Here is an 18,752-nt window from a genome sequence, read left to right as displayed (position 1 = left end):
CTCTCTCTTTTTCCTTCATTTCTGTCCTTCTCCCATTCTTTTCACTCTGCCAGCTAGTTGAGAAACTGACTTTATTCACGTGCACGAAACGCACCATTTACAGATGCCTCCTGGTCCTCTTGGGTTTTTCATTCCAAAGCAAAGCAAAACTGCAATACACGTTGCGAATTCAGCATCTTAGGGCTGACTTTGAATGTATGTGATGGATATAGCTAGAAAGAGTGAAAGCAAGCCAACGCTGCTACTGCTGCTGAGTGATTTTTCTTACATAAGTTTTGTGGGTAGCCTGTGTGACAGGCTGTTGTGAACATACTTTAAAAACAAAAAGCCATTACCGCATTTTTCAATAATCATTAATAGAAGTTGAACTTTATGAATTGTAGTGCTGTGGGTTTGCATACTGTGTAAAAATTAAAACAGATTTTGATTTTTAAAAGAGTCTTATTATCCCATCTCTACCCCTTTTTTCCCCTGCCCCCTATGTTTTACATTTTCTTTCCTCTAAAAGAAACCCTCTCTGATTAAGGATCATGTTGAAAACTCAGCAGTTTTTAATCCAGCTCTCTGCAGGCTGCAGTTCATGCTTCATTTAACTGATCGGTTCCACTGCTATATTACTAGACAAAATCACCAGCTTGAAGAGAGAAGCAATTATAGTAAGTCATAAAAATGGGAGACCCCACATTTTAAGAAATGAAATCCAGTTTAAAAACTCTCCACTTCTCAGACAGATGATTTGGAGGGTGTTTTGTACATGACCAAATGAATAGCGTGGTTTTTAGTGTTTTGCTACACTTTGTATAAACAAACCTGATAGAAACGTGGAAGTTCATGCCTAACAGTTCAGCAGAGACTGTTAAAAAGATTATTCTAACAGCTTCGAAATTGTAGTGCAGACGCATGTGAAAAAGTTTCAGCAAAGTAGCATAAAAATGTGCAGGTGCTGGTGTAAAGTACGAGCGTCAGATTTGAACAGTAGCTTTTAATGTTGAAGTTGGAATAAGTGGGGCTTCAAATTGGCAAAACTGATTTATTTATTTATTTATTTATTTAGTGAAGCTACTGCAGTGCAACTGCATGAACAGATGAATGGTCGGGAAGGACAAATGAGCTATTGAGATGCTGCAGGAGAAAAATTTCATGTCTTGCTAGCAAAAACAAAAGGTGTTGGGACAGCTTTTGAGTCCTAACTTCTGCCACGGACCGTTGCGTAGGACTTGTTTAACCTGTTCATCTTATGCCATGATCCTGTAGGAGTCTTTGCTAGCGTGTATGCTTGACCTCAGACCTCAGCAGTTCTGCACAGTTGCAACACGTGGTTTGAAAGATCAGGAAGTGATATCTGCGTCTTTAAAGAAACGTTGTCTAAGTGACATACCTGTTGGACTGCTCATCATCTCTGTGTAATATGTAATAGGGGTACGTTTACGTTTTTTGTCTAATTTTGTTACTTTTCGCCCATTCGTGTTATTTCTCTGTCTCAAATAATTGTGATGAAAAGCACAGATTCTTACTTACTTACTCAATTCTTACTTGCTTAAATGTGACACAATTGCCAGTGCAAGCTGCCTTCTTTCTCTCCATTCTCCCTGTATTATCAAATTTCTGTGCTCTTTCAGTTTCTATTCTTCATCATTCTCTCTAAGGCTGCTGACAAGACTCTCAGAGCAGACAGACTTAACTATAGCAGAAAATACAGTGATTCAGTGTGTCTCTTGCAACAGGCATCTTGAATTGCTGTATTTGAAACACTGGGTGTAGGTTACTAAAATGCAAACCTGCTGTGGCTCAGCCATTACAAACAGCACAGTGCTCATGGTTATACTCTTCTTTTGAGTAAGAAAGGTATTACTGTCTCGCTAGAACATATGTTGATGCCTATATGTGTAGGGCATTGTGCAGACATCTAGTGCATGGAGCCGATAGTTGCAAATCACGTGGAAAAAATCCACGCTGGTCCTTTTCCATTTCTTGATTACAGATATTGTGGTACTTCACATGCTATAAAGCCAGGAGGCTGACAGAAGTTGGAGAAGTTTATCAGAAATACCTCAGAGTTGGATTATTTTTTTCATAGCAGTCCAATGAGAATCTATTGTGCCTAGTCATTTTGAGATGACCTTACAGTCTGTGTGACCAGTGATGTAAGATCATGACATTTGTCTTCTGAGAACAATTTCATGTTCTTTACATGACCATTACAAGTACAGTCAGTTGTGTGGGTTTTCCCCTAACATATGGTTTTTATTCCCACAAAAGTAAATGTGTTGGTTTTTTTTGTTGTTTTTGTTTTGTTTTGTTTTGTTTTTTCATATGATGGGGGCCTAATTCTGCTTTGAGCTCTACCTGCATAGACAAACTGAATCCACTCCCAAGTTCCACCACTTTATGTGGCATCTGTGTTTCCCCCAGGAGCAAAGATGTGTATTTCTTGTTTATGTTCAAGTTAGCATGTTGCTATTTGTCTTCCTTTTTTTCCCCTAATTAATCCTACAGTAACAAGATAATGCAAAAAGGCAGGCTATGCAACTGAACTCTGCTAGTCTTCCCAGCAGAAGACCTAGGGATGAGATGTTTTCTAGAGGACGGAATTCTCTTTAGCAAACAGCATCGGATAGCTGGAATAAGGTTGGGTAGTTTGTCTGAATTCTTGAATTGCTTGAAAAATAATATCGATCTCTCTTCTTAGTAAAAATGTACTCATGTAAACTGATACACAGAATAATTTTGTTTCAGACTGATTCACCCTGATGACTTACAGTTCACTGAAAGCGTAAGGGCTTGGGGTTATTTTCAGGTTTTTACCCTGTAGGTGGATGACAGCATGACATAGTTGATTGGATAGGTTCTGTATTAGCATGTAGCATTTCTTTTAATAGCAACGCTGCAGAGATTACTACTAAATCCAGGAAATATCATTTGGTTATCAAAGTAATCCACAAATTTTGGGAGGGAGAGGGAGAAAACGCTGTTTAATTTTTACTTTTTTTAATAAAAAGATACCTTAGGTTAATCCATTTTGTATGTCAAGAGGATAAATCTGACAGGAGTCAGAACAGCTCCAGTGGGACTAGCACTACAAGTTACAAAACAGCTAACATCATCCAAGACTAATTTCTTTCCCCTGTTTGTCCTACTGTGGAGGGAGAGTTAAAAGGCAATTCTTGGGGAGTTGAAAGGCTCCATAATAGGGCTCCTCTCTCTATGGGAGTAAAACTGCTTTGTGGCCTTTGTCTTCAGGCTGCTAATAAACCATCCCATGCTGTGAAGCTTTGAGTTCACTCTTAATTCAACTTCAGTTCAGCATCCATCAGCCTTGGTTTCCCTGTCTTAGCAAGCAGATTTTTGTTTTTTTTTTTTTTCTTAAATACAAGGTGCATCTAACTCGTATTTGAGCTTTTTCATTCATTGTCTGAGTTTATAAACATACCAGCTTCATAGTACACTGCTTGGCGGTTGTTGTTGGATCATATGAAATCCCAGAAGCACTGCAGCAGCTCAGGTGGAGTGCGTACTGTTCTCTGAGAGCACATCTCTCTCTCTCTTAAAGCACCTTACAGTGTGAGGGTACATTTACCCTTATGAATCTGTGTCAGTCCCTCTGGAGTGTTCACGATGATGCGTTACTCGATGCAATTTGGGCTTCAGCTGATCTATATGCAACCCCCCCCCCCCAGTCCCCTGTTATGTGACCAATCATTCATTAATACAGTTGTCTGCCTGTTGTTTCTGACTGTGTTTTTTCCAGATAAGACCAAAATATAGTGCCTGGGTTTGTAAATGCCAAGCGATTTGCACTTGGCAAATTAGACAAGATCTGGCAAAAGATGGTTTTTCTTGGCCTAATGATAAAAGTGTCTGTGAAAGTCACATCCTTTTCAAATGAGCTTAAAAATAATGTCAGTGTCTGTCATTTGAAACAGAGTGGTGGTGCGATCTGTTTCAGTGAGCAATGCCCACATCTCTGCAGACACACTTCCAGTTAACAACACAGGAAAGATGTGGCTCAGGGTAGCACGGGCTAGCATGTCACTCTGACGGGGAACAAGGAAAGGGGCTCATACTGGAGAAGGTGCTAGGCTAGGCTGGGTGAAGTATGAAGCATGTTTAATTTAGTATTTGGCTGAAGCAAAAATCTGCTGTTAAAGAGTTGGGAATTCTCCACTACAAGGGGAAAAAATGGCAAGTATGTTGGGAATATCTCACTTGCAGCCTTTTAAGAAGATTGCAGGGAAGCTGGATAGTCAAGGGGTTGATTTCTCTGAGTTGTCTCTTCATCTAATTTCCAAGAATTAATCTATTTTCTCTATCTTAATAAAAGTTGCTTTTGATGGGTCATATAAACCTGTAAACTGTCTGCGACTTTATGTTTTGATAAGATGGATAACAAAATTGTTGAGTTTTCACTTGAATATCTATTGATGTCCTCCCAAAAATATCAGTGGGAAAGCAAAATGGCATGAAACTTAAGGATGCAGCTAGAAGTTCAGTGTTTGTTTCTTTGCTCTGCTACGTGGTCTCAGGATAAAGACTTCCTTCCCTCACCCCCAGCCTGTCTAGGGAAAGACTAAATACATAATACTCAGTAGTAGAGCTGCAGGAGGCTCATGTTTGGTCAACTGCTTTCTTTTTGTACAAAGCTACAGAAAACTTTCTCTTTCTATGAATTTTAGGGTAAATGAGCTGGTCTTATGCTAGGTATTGGAGATCTTTGTCACGGTAATTTAACTTGGTTTCTGACTGAGCTGCTTTCTAATCTCTAGTAGCAGACACATTTACTCAAAGGATTAAGTCTTTGTTGTGTCATGAATATTTTAGGAATTGTTATTTCTAGATTGTTGTGTATATGGTTGTCTGCAGAATGATCTTCTGGTTCTTGGTTTTTAGCTTAATTCTAATAAAAATGGAGCAAACCAGAATGTACTTGTGTCCCATTTCAAGAGAATGAGGTTCAGCTAAAAAATTGCTGTGTTGGTATTGTATGTTTAAAAAAATAATAATAATAGAATCTAAATATTCCAAGAACTGGATGTTCAAATGAAAAGAGATGGTAGACAGTTTGGGGTTTGGAAAACAAGGCAAAGATCCAGGTGGAAAAAAAAAGGAAAGGCAAAAAAGGACAGACCACATAACAGATGGAAGATTAGCTTGAGAGTCCTTTATGCTTAGAAAGAATAGAGATGCAGAAAGGAAAATTCACAGGAGAGGTCATTACAAAACTAAATACGATATCCTCTGTCAGTTTGAGAGGTTTTTTGTTTGTTTTTAATGAGGGCATTAAAAATGTATTTCTTCAGATTTTTTTTTTCTTTTTCTTTCTGGATTCTTAAAAACCAGAGCTTGTTTTTTATTGACTGATCTTTTTAAAAGATTTTTTTTTCTCCTGCAATCCCTAATAAATAAAATCTAGCTATGGTTGGCAAGGAAGGAAATACTGTATTTTGAAATGTTGCCATCGGCCAGCTCTTTGATTTTAGAACTGAAAATCAAACTGACCTTCACCAGTTCTTCTAATGCAGCTAAGAACACATGTTGAGAGGGCAAAGGCTTGCACACGTAAATGTGATTTTGTACCCTTGGTTCATGCCAAAAGAAAGTACAATTATTCTCCGCTCAAAAGTCTCAGTGGGAACCCTGGCCATTGTCAGATGGGTGCTTTGTGCACATCTGCTGCATTGCCCAATGCTTGACTTGACTGCTCACCCTTTCATTGAAGATAAACAAGGAAATAGAAACTCCTGCTTGTGTAACTAAAAGGATATGAAAGGACATGTCCTCACTCGAAGCATTCTAGCAAAGAGGAGCCTAGCTTGGAACAAATGCAGAGGAACAAAATACACCCGTATTATCCCAGGTCAGACAGCTACTTTGCATATATAGCTGTGCTACCTTGGTTAAAGAACTAATCTTAAGACTTTTTAAAACTTGTATACTTCAGAGTTTGGATACACAAGTACATCTCTTGACAAACATGCCAAGTGTGATCAGTGTGTATGCAAATGGTCTGCCATGCAGTCCTTCCTTCCTGTCCAACTCTGCCTCCTCTAAGTTGAATTCTGTAGGAGACACTGTCAAATATTACAAAGGCCATTTTCCAAATATGCAGTTTATTCATGCAAAATGGGGAATAACCAGCATATTTAAAAACACTATTTGGTTTTGTTGTTAAGAGAGCTTTCCTTTCATCCAGAAGTTGGTATCCTGGTAGATATAAGCAACGTTATTCAAGATATCTACCTGTTGTGTGATTGGGTAATAATTCTGATGAGAATGGTTGTGAAACTGCTTAACTGTGGATATGAAATTGGTGTAATTGTACATGCCTTCAAAGCAATGCTCACAGAAAAAAAAAGGCAAAACCAGCTCAAGTAAAAAGAATAAGTAAAAGCTCCATGACCAGAAAGTGGCAGAAAGGATAGGTCTGTGTACAGTACATGTAGTCAGCAGAGTCCCTCTGTGATTTTCTGTGCTGCTACGCCCTTTCACTTATATGTCCCTGTTTCCCTTCATGATAATTCCCATCACATTTTGATATAATTGTTTCTTGCCTACAGTGTCCTTTTCCCCAGTGTTTCAAGAAAGCTCACTTCCTTGGCAGCTAATGCCTTGGAAGTCATTTCCCAAAGAGGAGAAACATCAGTGCCAATTTAGGTGACACAACTTACCTTGCCTGATCTACAGTTACCTCTGCTCTATGGCAGTTGTCTGGTGCTGTATCTGTTGACCCCTGGCAGGCATATTGAATGCTACAAAGGTGCGTAAAATAGCACTACAATGCCTCTCTTCTTGCATGTGTGCTCACTGGTGTGTATTATGCTATTACACATCTAATTCTTGGGTGAAGCAAGAAGTCAAATTGTGACAATTTGGAAGCTTTGTAAATGCCAGAAGCGTTTTCCAGCAGAGGCAGAGTTTAACTCTATATCCAATACTTTAAGTATACCTTATTTCTCTGGTCAATGTGTTCATTCTGTAAAACTTAATCCTCTTAGCCTTATTTGATCAGGAGCATCCTGATACAACTGATACAGCCCCAGCCATGGATTGCCTTTGTAATTCAGTGTAGGGCTACAACTCAGAAACTTTTGTTTACTGAAAGTTTGGGCGACAAGCTGGCTGGATAGTTGCCACGTCACCTGACTGCAGCCAGCTTGGTCAGAAGCAATTCCTAGACTTTGGGTACTGGTTATTTTATCCTCTGATTTAAGCTATTGGAGAAGTGTGTTTATAGATCACTGACTGAGTCTATACTTTGGGAACTGCCAAACAAATTGACTTCATTCTCACAATTTAAGGAGGCCTGATGAGAATGGAAGAAAAGTAGCTGATCGTACCATGAGCGAACACGACTTGAGGTAAAGTGGTCATGCACGTTTGCTGGCATGGTGTGTCTTGATTATTTCACTAACACACAGCTTTGAACTCCTCCAGCAGCATCATGTGTTACTTTCTGTGAACTTGCAGAACAAAATATTTATTCTTAGCTGTTGGGGAGAAATGAAAACAAGCAAAGACGTCATTGCCATCACGGGAGCTAGATTTAGTGGTTGTGGCTGTCTGGGGCAAATATTTCCATGTAGGCATAAAATAAAAAGGCTTAAAAAAAAGAAAAACAAAAACAAAGATCCTCAGTCAAGACTTCAAGGTAGTGTGGCTGTTAATTAGTGAGGATGAAGAAGCCAGTGAGAGATTCTGAGCTCCAATTGCCTTTTATTTACTGTTAGAGCTCAAAAGCCACACACTATTTTTGTTCTAAACCTTGGTTTGGGTTGTCCATGAGAAGCAGCTGATATCCTTTCTGAGGACTGGATGAAATTTCAGTTTTGTTTGATGTGTTTGGAATGGTCAACTCAGTTGATATCACAGACATCAAACTGCACTGGCATACAACTTAGAAATGATCCCAATGGAATCCTAAGTTTCCATCAGTGGAAAATGTGCTCTCAGCAAAGTCAAACATGGGGATTGTGATAAACTGTCAAATAATATTGTGTATGGGATGCATCTCCTATATGAGAACCTTCTAGATAGAATATTTCATTACTTATTTCATGCAGCATTTTGCTTACTCATAGCACTCATTTCTGTCTTCATCCTGAAGGAAAAGAAAATAGAGACATGTTTCATTGTAGGATGCTACTGGATTATTATATTGGTATTACAGTCTCTCCTGTTAAAGAGGAAGTTCACTAAGTCTTCTTTGATGGCTATTCAAGGGGATCCTGGACAAATTCTAGCTGGGAGGCTGCTGTTCATCTCAGTCTGTTTTCACTGTAGCATAGCAATAGTTTATCCTTAAAATTTATTGAATAGAGTTTACCTCATGTTGAGTACAGGCCACCGCTTCGTACCAGTTTCATAAATGAAAACCACTATCAACAGAAACTGTTATTGTTGGTAGCTATCAGGTTTATGTCTTTTGGTGTTTCCACACAATGTCTCCTTGATGCTTATGTAATCCTTTTCCTAAGCAACTCACCCTGCTTTTCACTTTGCAACACGCCCCCTTTATTCCTGCTTCGATCAGCATGAGTAGAAGATCAGAAAAAGCTGCTTATTTATCATGCTCACAATACGTGTGTCGGGCTGATACAACTCAAAACGCTAAATCCCTTGAAGAAATAACTGAACCAAGCAAGACTTCCCCTTTTAGTAAGAGCTCCAATGGGAATGCAGTTCTAGTCGGTCTGCTACGCCATGAAGTCTGCAGAACCACTGCAAGATGATGAGTTGGTTGCTAGTTTGAATAGTAGCACAAAACCATTTAAGAAGCTTACCCTTTAGTTGCATAAAAATGTTTGTTCCTATCTACCATCATAGCCGTTAGGTCATGCACTGCAGAGCTGAAGTACTTTATCAACTATTTTCTAATAGAAAGTTTGTTCTTCCCTGCCTTGAACCTAGGTATAGTTCTAGTCTACAACAGTATCTTGAATTATTTCAATCCTGTGGGAAAGTATGGGGAAAGGCAAACAATTTTACATTCCATTGCTACAGGTGGACGGGCTAAGATATTTATTGAAGGGATTTGGCTACTGTTATCTCAGGAAAGATAGTTATGTATTTCTGAAAGTAATTTTTTGTGCAGTTGACCTCCTGATACTCTCTGGCACATAAAAGCAAATAAACCAAACCAACATCAGGGTGTAAGGTTTTTTTTTTCACTCTAATAAATAAGAATTAGATCTTACGGTCTTCATCTCTGAAACTGGCTGAGATTTTTCCGTAATTTTCCTTTACTAACTCAAAAATATTGTTGAGATATCTACTTCAGCATTGCCTGTTGCTTGTGTCTAACAGAAAGCCATGTCGTGGGTTTGAGGAGAGCTCTGAATGGTTGCATAGACACAGCATGTTATTTCTTTACCTGTTGCCTCTTTTTCTAATATTCAGAGCACCTATCCTAAGAAGTAGGCTGCAAAATTTGATTACATTAGTGTGTAGGCTGTCCTTGCTCTTCATTTGTGTTTAGATGCAGCCTTCTTACTTCGTCTGAGGAGCAGTGTGGGGTAGAGCTGGACCACTCTGTGATCCCTGCCAGCCTCCAGGACAGCACTGAAGATAACAGAGGGAAATATATTCTTTTATCTATTGAAAAAGACTTTTTTTTGTTTGTTTTGAGATGAGTAAGAGACACTGAAAGAGTGGGCTGATATAATATTAGCTATTCTACCTCTGCAAAATTGATGCCATCTTTAACAGTATACAGGATAATTCTTTCCTATTCATTTTGTTTTGCATTGAAGGTACAAAAGATTCTAAGGGGTGATTAATGAATAGAGGAACAAATGTGTTGAGGGACAGGCTGTGGTGAGAACCAGTGGTGATAGGTGGACAGTAGGACTGGACAATATTGTATGTCTTTTCCAACCTTGGTGATTCTATGAAATTTATTACTTATAACTTTTTGGAAGTACTTGGCATTGACCTTCATGTAATGCCATTCAAGTCTATAGGAAAAAATACAGGTTTGGAAACAGTTTTACATCAGTGTTCTCTCTAATGGAAAAATACAAAGTCCAATTACACTTGCAGTGTAAATAAGTGGGAGAAATTAAAGCAGAGAATTTTTGAGTGTAAGTTTCAGCAAGATTGAATATGTTGTCGACTTTTGCACTGCTCTGAGGTTAACCTGTACTTTTGGAAGGATGGATGGCTGTAGCATCTGTGGAGAGCATTTAGCTGAACTGGAAATAAATCATCAATGAAAAGAATGGAAGAATGGAATCAATACTAAAACACACAAATATAAACACTCATACTTGAAAAAATACCAAGATGGAGACAACTGTTGAGCCTCAGGGTTTACTAGCTCTTACAAACTGCTCTGTCAAAACTGCCTGGAAATAGGATTTCTTTCTTTGAAGCATTTGGCCTTGAATGACTGGTAGACCAGTTGATCCAAAATAAAACTCCTCCTTTTAGAACTAAAAGCCCACTCATTGCTAACAATAAGAGAAGATTAAAACATATTTACAAATACGTTAACAGGAAAACACTAGGCATATTGATAACAATAATGTTGTAAGCTGCTGATATTGTTAATGAAAGCAATTTTATGAATCTTATCATACAGAAATGGAATTACGGTTCCATACACCAAACATTAAGAACAGAACCAAAGATACTTTGTCTAATCTGGACTTTTGATTGCTAGATCTTTTTTTTTTTTTTTCTCTTACACTGTACTGTGAGAAAATCATTCTGAACCTTTTCAAATAGCCTTCCGTAACGTTCACTTACCAAAATAAGATTCATTATATAAGGATACAGTTGCTGATGTTTAAATCTAATCTGTTATTACCGCGAAACTTTTCTGAAGTCAGTTTGAACTCTCCAGAAGTGTTTCTTTGATCTCGAGGAAGATATCCTAGTGATTAATGGTACCGATAAGGTGTTGATTGGTGCTTGGAGAACCTGTTCATAGAAACAATAGACTATTATACTCTACTCTAACTACCATATAACAATATTTAAGCTTTACTCCTTAGAAACAGTAGTCTTATTTATACATCCCTGTCTGCCTCTGAACCAGTATTACCACTTCTGGCTTCCTATTATGTTGAAAGCATACACTAACGTCTTCAGTGCTCAAATAGATCAGTTTACAGTGAAAATAAATAAATAAGAAATAGAATGGTAGAACTACTAGCTGTACTTTGTAAGTCATCTGAGGAGTGTTTTAAGGTTTGAGACTTCACAGGGTAAAACTTCCTTCTTTTTGAGTTAGGATGTACAAACTGTGTTTTTTAGTTTTGCACTGTTGCTGTAGATAAAAGCACCAGAAGCACCAGATTTCTTACCAATACCAAAATCATTTGAGAAGATCAAACATACCTCAAAGACAAAAGCACACCAACGCTACTCCAAAAACCTAGAACATCTGCTCTTCTCAAATGTGAGTATATGATTCTGGAAGCCTAACAGTCAAAACCTTGTAGCATACAGAGTGTTCTTGTTGTTAGGCCGTTTAGCTTGTGCAGAGAAGAGTTTGCGGATTGTCAGACTGCTTGAGCACTGAATTCCTAAATGGAGCAGAGCACAGACTTGTCATGCTCTGTTCACACTGCTTCACTTTAAGAATAAAGAAACAAGCCTGAAACCCCTCCTTCCTTAGCCGGGGTGTTGGCTGTAGTTTAGCAAAGATGATTTTCAAGAATCTATCTATGGACTTGGGAGGAAAGATGAAATTACTACATGGATGATGCAAAATCTGCACCTACCTCAGCATGAGAAGTATTTGAAGATGGTATCATTTTCATTCACCGTAAATTTGTGCGCACTAGAATTAGGCCTGAGTACAGAATTACATCTTAAATAGCCCATGCACTTAATCCTCCAATGATGTTGTCTTTATGCAGAAGTGCACCACGGGAGAGAGGAAAAATGATTCTTGATGCTGTATCAAAATACATACTGAGAAGTAAGCGGTCTGAGTTATTTAGACTAGAGCAATAATTTGCAGTATGTAACCTCAGTGTTTTTCATGTGATAGTAGTTACTTTAAACCACCAATAATGTGGTGCAATTTCCACAATACTACTCTTAATGTACAACATGCATGCCAAGCTCCTTAAGGGTTCAGCAGAGGCCACTTGCTGTACTACGGAAGCTGAGCTATACATTTTTAAAGTAAACCTTTCTTTTTCTGTTTATTAGCAGGGCTCATCTTTTAAAGCAGGCTCTGTAGAGAAGAGGGAAATCATGGACTGGAAGAAGCCTTCAGTTTGGAGAAGGATTCAGGAGATGTTCTGGTAGCTAGCAAGGCTTACTGAAGGGAATGGGCTCGAGGAATGAGAAAATGAGGATCTAGAATACTGATCTCTGATGAGGGAAGTCTGTCAGTATGGCATGGGAGACTGAAACTCAGACCAAATGTCAAAATGACAGGCTGTAGCCAACTGCAGGAGCTATAGACGCAGAGTCACAGACCTCCCGATTCATAGAATCTTTAAGTTTGAAAAAGCCCTTTAAGATCATCCAGTCCAACTGTTCACCTCTCACCAATATTGACCACTAAACCACGTCCCTCAGAGCCACATCTACATACTTCTTGAACACCTCAAAGACTTCACCCCACCTCCTTGGACAGTGTGTTCCAACGCCTGACTGCTCTTTCAGAGAAGTTTTTCTTAATATCCAACCTGAACCTCTCCTGATGCAACTTGAGGTGGATAAGGTAACAAAGGATAAGAATTGCTATACCTGTGGGAAGTAAAAGCTTCAAATCCAGGCAGATTGCATGGATTTTCTCCTTTGAAGCTATTGGTTGGGTTTCTGAGAGAGGGAAAAATGTAGTAGGAATGGAGACAAGAGTTCTGTCGGGGGAGGGGAGGGAACAAAGACAACAGACTTGTATTTTCTCAAGCCTGGATTGATTTTTTGAGCAGCTTTGTATCACGATTTGTGGGTGTGGGGTGAAAGGGAGGGCTACCAAGAAAGGACATTGTTACAGTGGAATCTGGCTCAAAAGAGGAGGATTGTTTCTATGTGCCAAAAAATGGAAACTAGACAAAAAAAAAAAAAAAGAAAATGTAAATAAGGATGGACATTTATGTACGTATGTATCTACGAATTTTTTAGCTGCCAACACTGTCAAATGGCATCTGATACTTTATATTCCTAGTTAAAAGTATTTCACTCCTACTGGAATTTTTCTGAAAGATGGTTTACTTCAGTGCTGGTCTGATTCTAATGTTTGCTTGTCTTCAGAAAACACAGTGTAGAGTAGACAAGATATTTTAGTAGAGACAGCAAGCTTCCTAACTATGTCCAGCCAAAGTTACGTTAAGGATTGCAAGAGCCTCATAGTGAAATTTCAGTCAGTCAGTACCTACACAATCCTATAACGTTATTTAAAAGCACTTTTTAGACATAACACAAATTTTTTGCATTTAGAATAAAATAAAATGAATTCCCATCCTCCTACTATTACAACAAATAGGAGTTGCTGCTGTTTATTTCCTCATGCAGCTGCATCACCTTGGCTCTGTTTAACAAGAACCCTGTTAAATCTGTACTTCTGAAGTCTTATGTAGTGTGACTCAGGCTTTATGTAGACAAGATATGAAGGCTCTCCTTCATGCCTTCATTTTGCACACGGTCCACCTTCCCCTGTGAAACTCCACTTTTGGAGCTGCCATGCTAGCCCACATGCAGAAGAGCTTTCAAAACCAGGAGGACATTGTAAAACACTTTTCAAGTTACATGAGATTTCACCTGATGTTCCCTTCAATATTTTCTGAGTTAGAATAATTTAATGTATTCTTCCTCCTACAGTATATTTTTAGGTATCCTTACCCCTTACACTTCTTTCTCCTTTCCTGTATTTAAAAAGTGATTAATTAGTTTAGAGTTTCAGTTGCAATTCCGCATCTGAAGATGCTTGTCTCAAAATGTTATGACTGAGTAACTGCACTGTAATCAAGATTATTATTTGCACACTGCAATGTACTAAACCAATTTGGAATGATGTCCTTAAACCCCTCAGATGCAGTATGTTAAGGTTTATCACACACAACTTATTCCTTGCATATCTGATTGGTCGTCACTTGGGCACTGAAGAAGAGACGGCAGCCATTCCTCCGTGTTATTTCATTCTAGGCTGTCTTGTTTGAATTGATATGTGATATACTTGATTGCCCTTGTAGGTTGCCTTTTGGGGAACAGGCCATGCAAATCTTTTTCCTGACTTGTAACATAATTCCTGTTGGTTGTTTTTGCTGTGTATCCGTCACTACCTTTTTCTTAGAACATATTTCAAAGGCGTTGCAGTGATGTGCTCATTTCCTGTCTTTTTAAGCTCAGGCACATTCATTTTATCTTGGAAACTTCATTTAGTAACCCAGGGTCTCTTAAGAGCAGACAATGAAAGGCTCCACCACGTTTTCTTGCTGAAGAGGTGGCGTGAGGATGACATCATTCATCTGTGCTAGACACTGACTCATAGGCATTTGACCCGAGGGTGGAACCCAGGAACAGGGGTTAACATGAAGTCATCTGCGGTTGCACAATGCATTTCACAGTTGCTCTTTCTCTCTCTCTCTCTCTCTCTTTTCTTTTTTTTTTTCCAGCCATCTAAATAATTGCAGAGTGGAGAACATAACGAAGTACAGCAATGAAGGAAAACATTGCTTTTGGTGCTTTTCCAGGGTACTTTGCAGATCACAACCAGAAAGAGCAGGAAAATTTTTGTGACAGAGCATTGGATTTCACATTTGGATACAGAAATAGCTTTGTCCAGTAGCCAGAAAAACAAATTTTACTTAAAACTGCAGAACATACAACTGGTTTGCATTGTTGCTGGATTTGAATTTTTGCTGCATTAATTTTCATTGTGAAATGCTAGACCTGTTGTTAGATTTGTAGGGTGGTATTATATGCAAACTTCGAGGCTTTGTTGACATGCTGGCATCCAAAGCATGTTTTGGTTTGTGCTGTTTTTCACAGCACAATTTTTTTGCTGATATTTTTTGCTATCTTTTCAGCCTGTCCACTGTTGCTTTTTTAGAATTCTCTGCTTCATATCCTGGCACAGAGTCTGGACTTGTCCTTGTGAGATACAGCCTGTGTGAGCATTTAAGGGCTGAAAGTCACTAGTGATGTAACTTGCAGGAATATTTATAATATTAAGGGCTTTAGAAAGAGAAATACCTGTTGGGCTTTCTGGTTTCTTACACTGCTTGAGATTTGGCTGAATTTGTAGGTAATACCATCAAGATGATGACTGTGAAGGACTAATTGCTTCCAGGATCTCCTCTTCACTTAGCTAGACCAGGGTTAATGTTTTCCCTTTTATGAGATGACATGAGAAATTAGTTTTTTCCTGCTTAAAAAAGCTGTGGAGAGCATTGAAGACAGCTTGATTTTGCCCACTGGTAAGTGGTTTGCAAGTACAATCATCAAAAGATAAACAGTTGGAACAAAACACTGATTTCCAGCTTTAGATTTGGAAATCTGAATCTTGTAAGCAATTTTGCAATCCCTTATAACCTGATATAAAACTGAGTATATAGTAATTTACCTAGCAATCCTCATTTAAAGTCTCTGAAATTTAGAGTACAAAAAGGCATGACAAGTGGTAATTTGTATTTGGAAACTTGAAGATTATGTTATGACAGATAACACAAGAACGAGTTAATAATTTAAACTGGGATTCTTGATAAGACGGGATGTTGACATATTTCTAATTTTGACTTATTTTTTTTCTTTCTAGTAATAATCTAATGGTTTACAACATACCAGGTCTTATCCCCAAAGTATTTCAAGCATGCCACTTGCTTTTGTGTTCATGCTTGGACCGTAAGATGGTTCTTAATTGAGAATCTTAAAAACTGCCTTTGTCCTTGATGGCACATTTCTGCGTGAGTAAGGAACAGAAAGTCTGCTTCCTGAAAAGATATGAGCAAGTGCAACGTGATTCTGCTGCCCAGTGTCCTACCACAGAATGGTGCAGAGCCTTGGAGTTAGTTAATGAAATGCCCATTCCAATGTTTTATGTAAACTGTTTCCTATAAATTTAGCATCTGTGTTGTTACCTGAAACAGTGTAAATTTCCTTTGGCTCTGAGGGGTGATCTGTACTTGAAAAACTTGGGTAACTTGGCAAAAATACTTTGATTGCTGAACTTTGTGATAAACTGCAAAGAAAGCAGTCTCGTTTTTCCACAGGCGTGTTGAGGTCTGATGTAAGTTGCATGCAAATTGCTGACCCTGGAAGCAGTATGGGGGCAATCCTTACGTAGGCATGAACAATTTCTCCAATGTACTAAAGCATAAGTAGTCTTGGTCTTTGCAAGAGATATGCTGATGGTTTGTGGTTTAGTTTTGGGGTGTGGGTTTTGTTTTGTTTTCCAATTTCTATGTTTCTGGTGCAAATGCCCTTAATAGAGTAGCTTTAGTAAGTCATAGCACAAAAATCTGTTTTGCAGTTATGGTAATCAGTGATTTTTTGAATTAACCCTTGCCTGTGCACTGAGAGATAGAACTGTTTATGTGATATGGTTAGGGTGGGTTGAGCTGTATCTTCAAAAGTAACAGACGTGCTCATTGATCCCAGGAAATGAGAAATACCTAAGCCTATAGGCATGCAGACAGCTTCTATGTGTTTGTCATCTTTCACTGCCTGACATTAGGTAATTAGCATCTTGCTTTTGCTCAATTATAATTATAACAATTAGTCAAATAGCTCTTCAGACTACTAATTTTGAAGTGCATGTGCGCTGGGGACTGTGATATCTTATATACACACCCTCAGATTTTAACTGAAGTATATCCACAGGCTTACTTTCTGTAAATGAAATTGCTAATCTACAGAGCTAAAGAGTGAGAAAAGATTTCCTCTGGAATAAGGGAGAATTATAGCTACATTTCCCTACAAGGTCTTCTCTCAAGGAAGCACAGCAACAAGCAGGCTTCTATTTATAGCAGATGGTAAATATATCTATCTATCTGTATTTTTATACCCAGGAACTGTAAACGTCATGATCTTCAAAGCACTTTGACCATCCAGCAAGAAAATTACAACAGAATAAGGACAGGTCTTTTGTTTGCATATTTATTTCTTTGCTGCTCTATGTAAAAAATAGAGATTATAGCTCACATCCTCCAAGTGTTTGGGGTTTTTGGCATTTGATTTTTATTTTTATTTTTAGATTTCATCCTGGAATTATTTATTACTAAAATTTTCGAAGTTTATAAAGGAGAGTCTGTCAGAATTTTAACTGCGTAAGGGCTTACTGCAATTTTATATGTGCTTCATTATATGTTGTACATAATTCTGGTATATGATATACACATTCCTAAACATTAAGTATATCCTATGAAATAACAGCACCTCATAAAAAGGGATCATTTTCATACTAATGATATACTTAAGCTGTTCAGAAACTAACTGAACTAGCAACTTATTTCCTGAGGCAGGATTTGGGGATATATTTAATTTAAATGGGGGCAGCCATGGTGAGTTATGAATTGTGAAATGACCACTATGTTTACCGCTTAAGAGGTGCAAAATTGTTAATGGACAGATGAAGTATCCTTTACCAAGTGAATTCTTGTCTGTTGAGCAACTGCATTCTCAGCAATTAGATTCCAAACATTCAGAAACATTTTGATTGAAACATTTTTCACCCAAAACTTTGTTAAGCCTTTTAAGAAGAAAGCAAGGTAGATTTATTTTTTTCCTTTTTTCAGAAACTGCTGGAGAAAGCAGAGAAAGGAGAACACATTCTTTGTTGAAAACTAACAATTTTATTTGATTTAAGGTAAAATTTTACCATGAAGTCACTTCTGAACATTTCCCTAATTCCTTCTGAAATTTAACTTCTTTACCTTGGCTTTCCTTAGAATAATGCTCATGAATGAGCATTTGTCCACAATCACATGCAATTTGTTGCTTCCTATTCTTTTTTCTCACAAGCTGTGTTTGTACTGTTCAGGTGTATTTACATTACACATAGTTCCAATTTGGGAAACAATAGTCTCAAATACAAATTACAAACAAGCAGCATAGTTATAGTTGACCAATTCTGATGGAATCCTCGGGTTTCCTCAGTCACACAGCCATCAAAACTGGGGCTTAAGAAATCTACACATGCTATCAGACTTAAAAAAAAGGATAAAAGAGTTTTTTTCTCAGCTTTGACTGACCAAATTTGCAATGACTGGAAAACCTTTTCCATGCATTGGAAACAATCTCTTCCTAACATCCAAGTAACATACATGGTTGTGAAAGATTTAGTTATGAGAGAATCTGTTTCTCTGAGATACTGTACATTGAAGAACTTCTCTTTTTATGTGAAAGAATAATGGTCCAGAAAACGAGACTTATATTGTGGCACCCATGAGATAATATAATGAAATGTAGACTGCAGTGCAACAAAATGGTGTTAAATCAAGGAAATTCTCAGTGACAGTTAAACCTAACCCATTAATCAGGTGTGCTCTAGTGATCACTTTAAATACCAGATTTACATTCACCAGAACATGAATTTCCTGTGGGTTTTCTTTTTGTCAGTGCTCTTTAAGAAGATACATTTCTTTTGCTTCTTTTCCCTGTGGCTGAAGTGCATGTGTAGTTGATACAGACCCTACATTTTAGAAAAGGCAAGGACAAAAAACATATTATGAAAGCGTTGCTTCTCTTCTGCACCGTCATCCATGCGTTTAAGTGTTCCAAGATGCAATGAGAATTCCTGTCTGGTTTAAATGACAGTTTTAAGTTAGTGCTTCTGCTTTCACTTTTCTTAGTTC

At 38.1% G+C, this 18,752-nt stretch overlaps 1 protein-coding gene across 1 annotated transcript in view; it reads left to right on the top strand.

Annotated features, from left to right (window-relative positions):
- KCNQ1 (potassium voltage-gated channel subfamily Q member 1) overlaps positions 1 to 18,752 on the top strand; it is a 328,812-nt gene that overhangs the window by 162,505 nt on the left and 147,555 nt on the right. The gene's annotated exons all lie outside the window — the stretch shown is intronic.

This window comes from Lagopus muta, chromosome 6 (genome assembly GCF_023343835.1).
Source record: "Lagopus muta isolate bLagMut1 chromosome 6, bLagMut1 primary, whole genome shotgun sequence".
NCBI classification, from domain to species: Eukaryota; Metazoa; Chordata; class Aves; order Galliformes; family Phasianidae; genus Lagopus; species Lagopus muta.
This window is presented reverse-complemented; position numbering and strand designations above follow the sequence as displayed.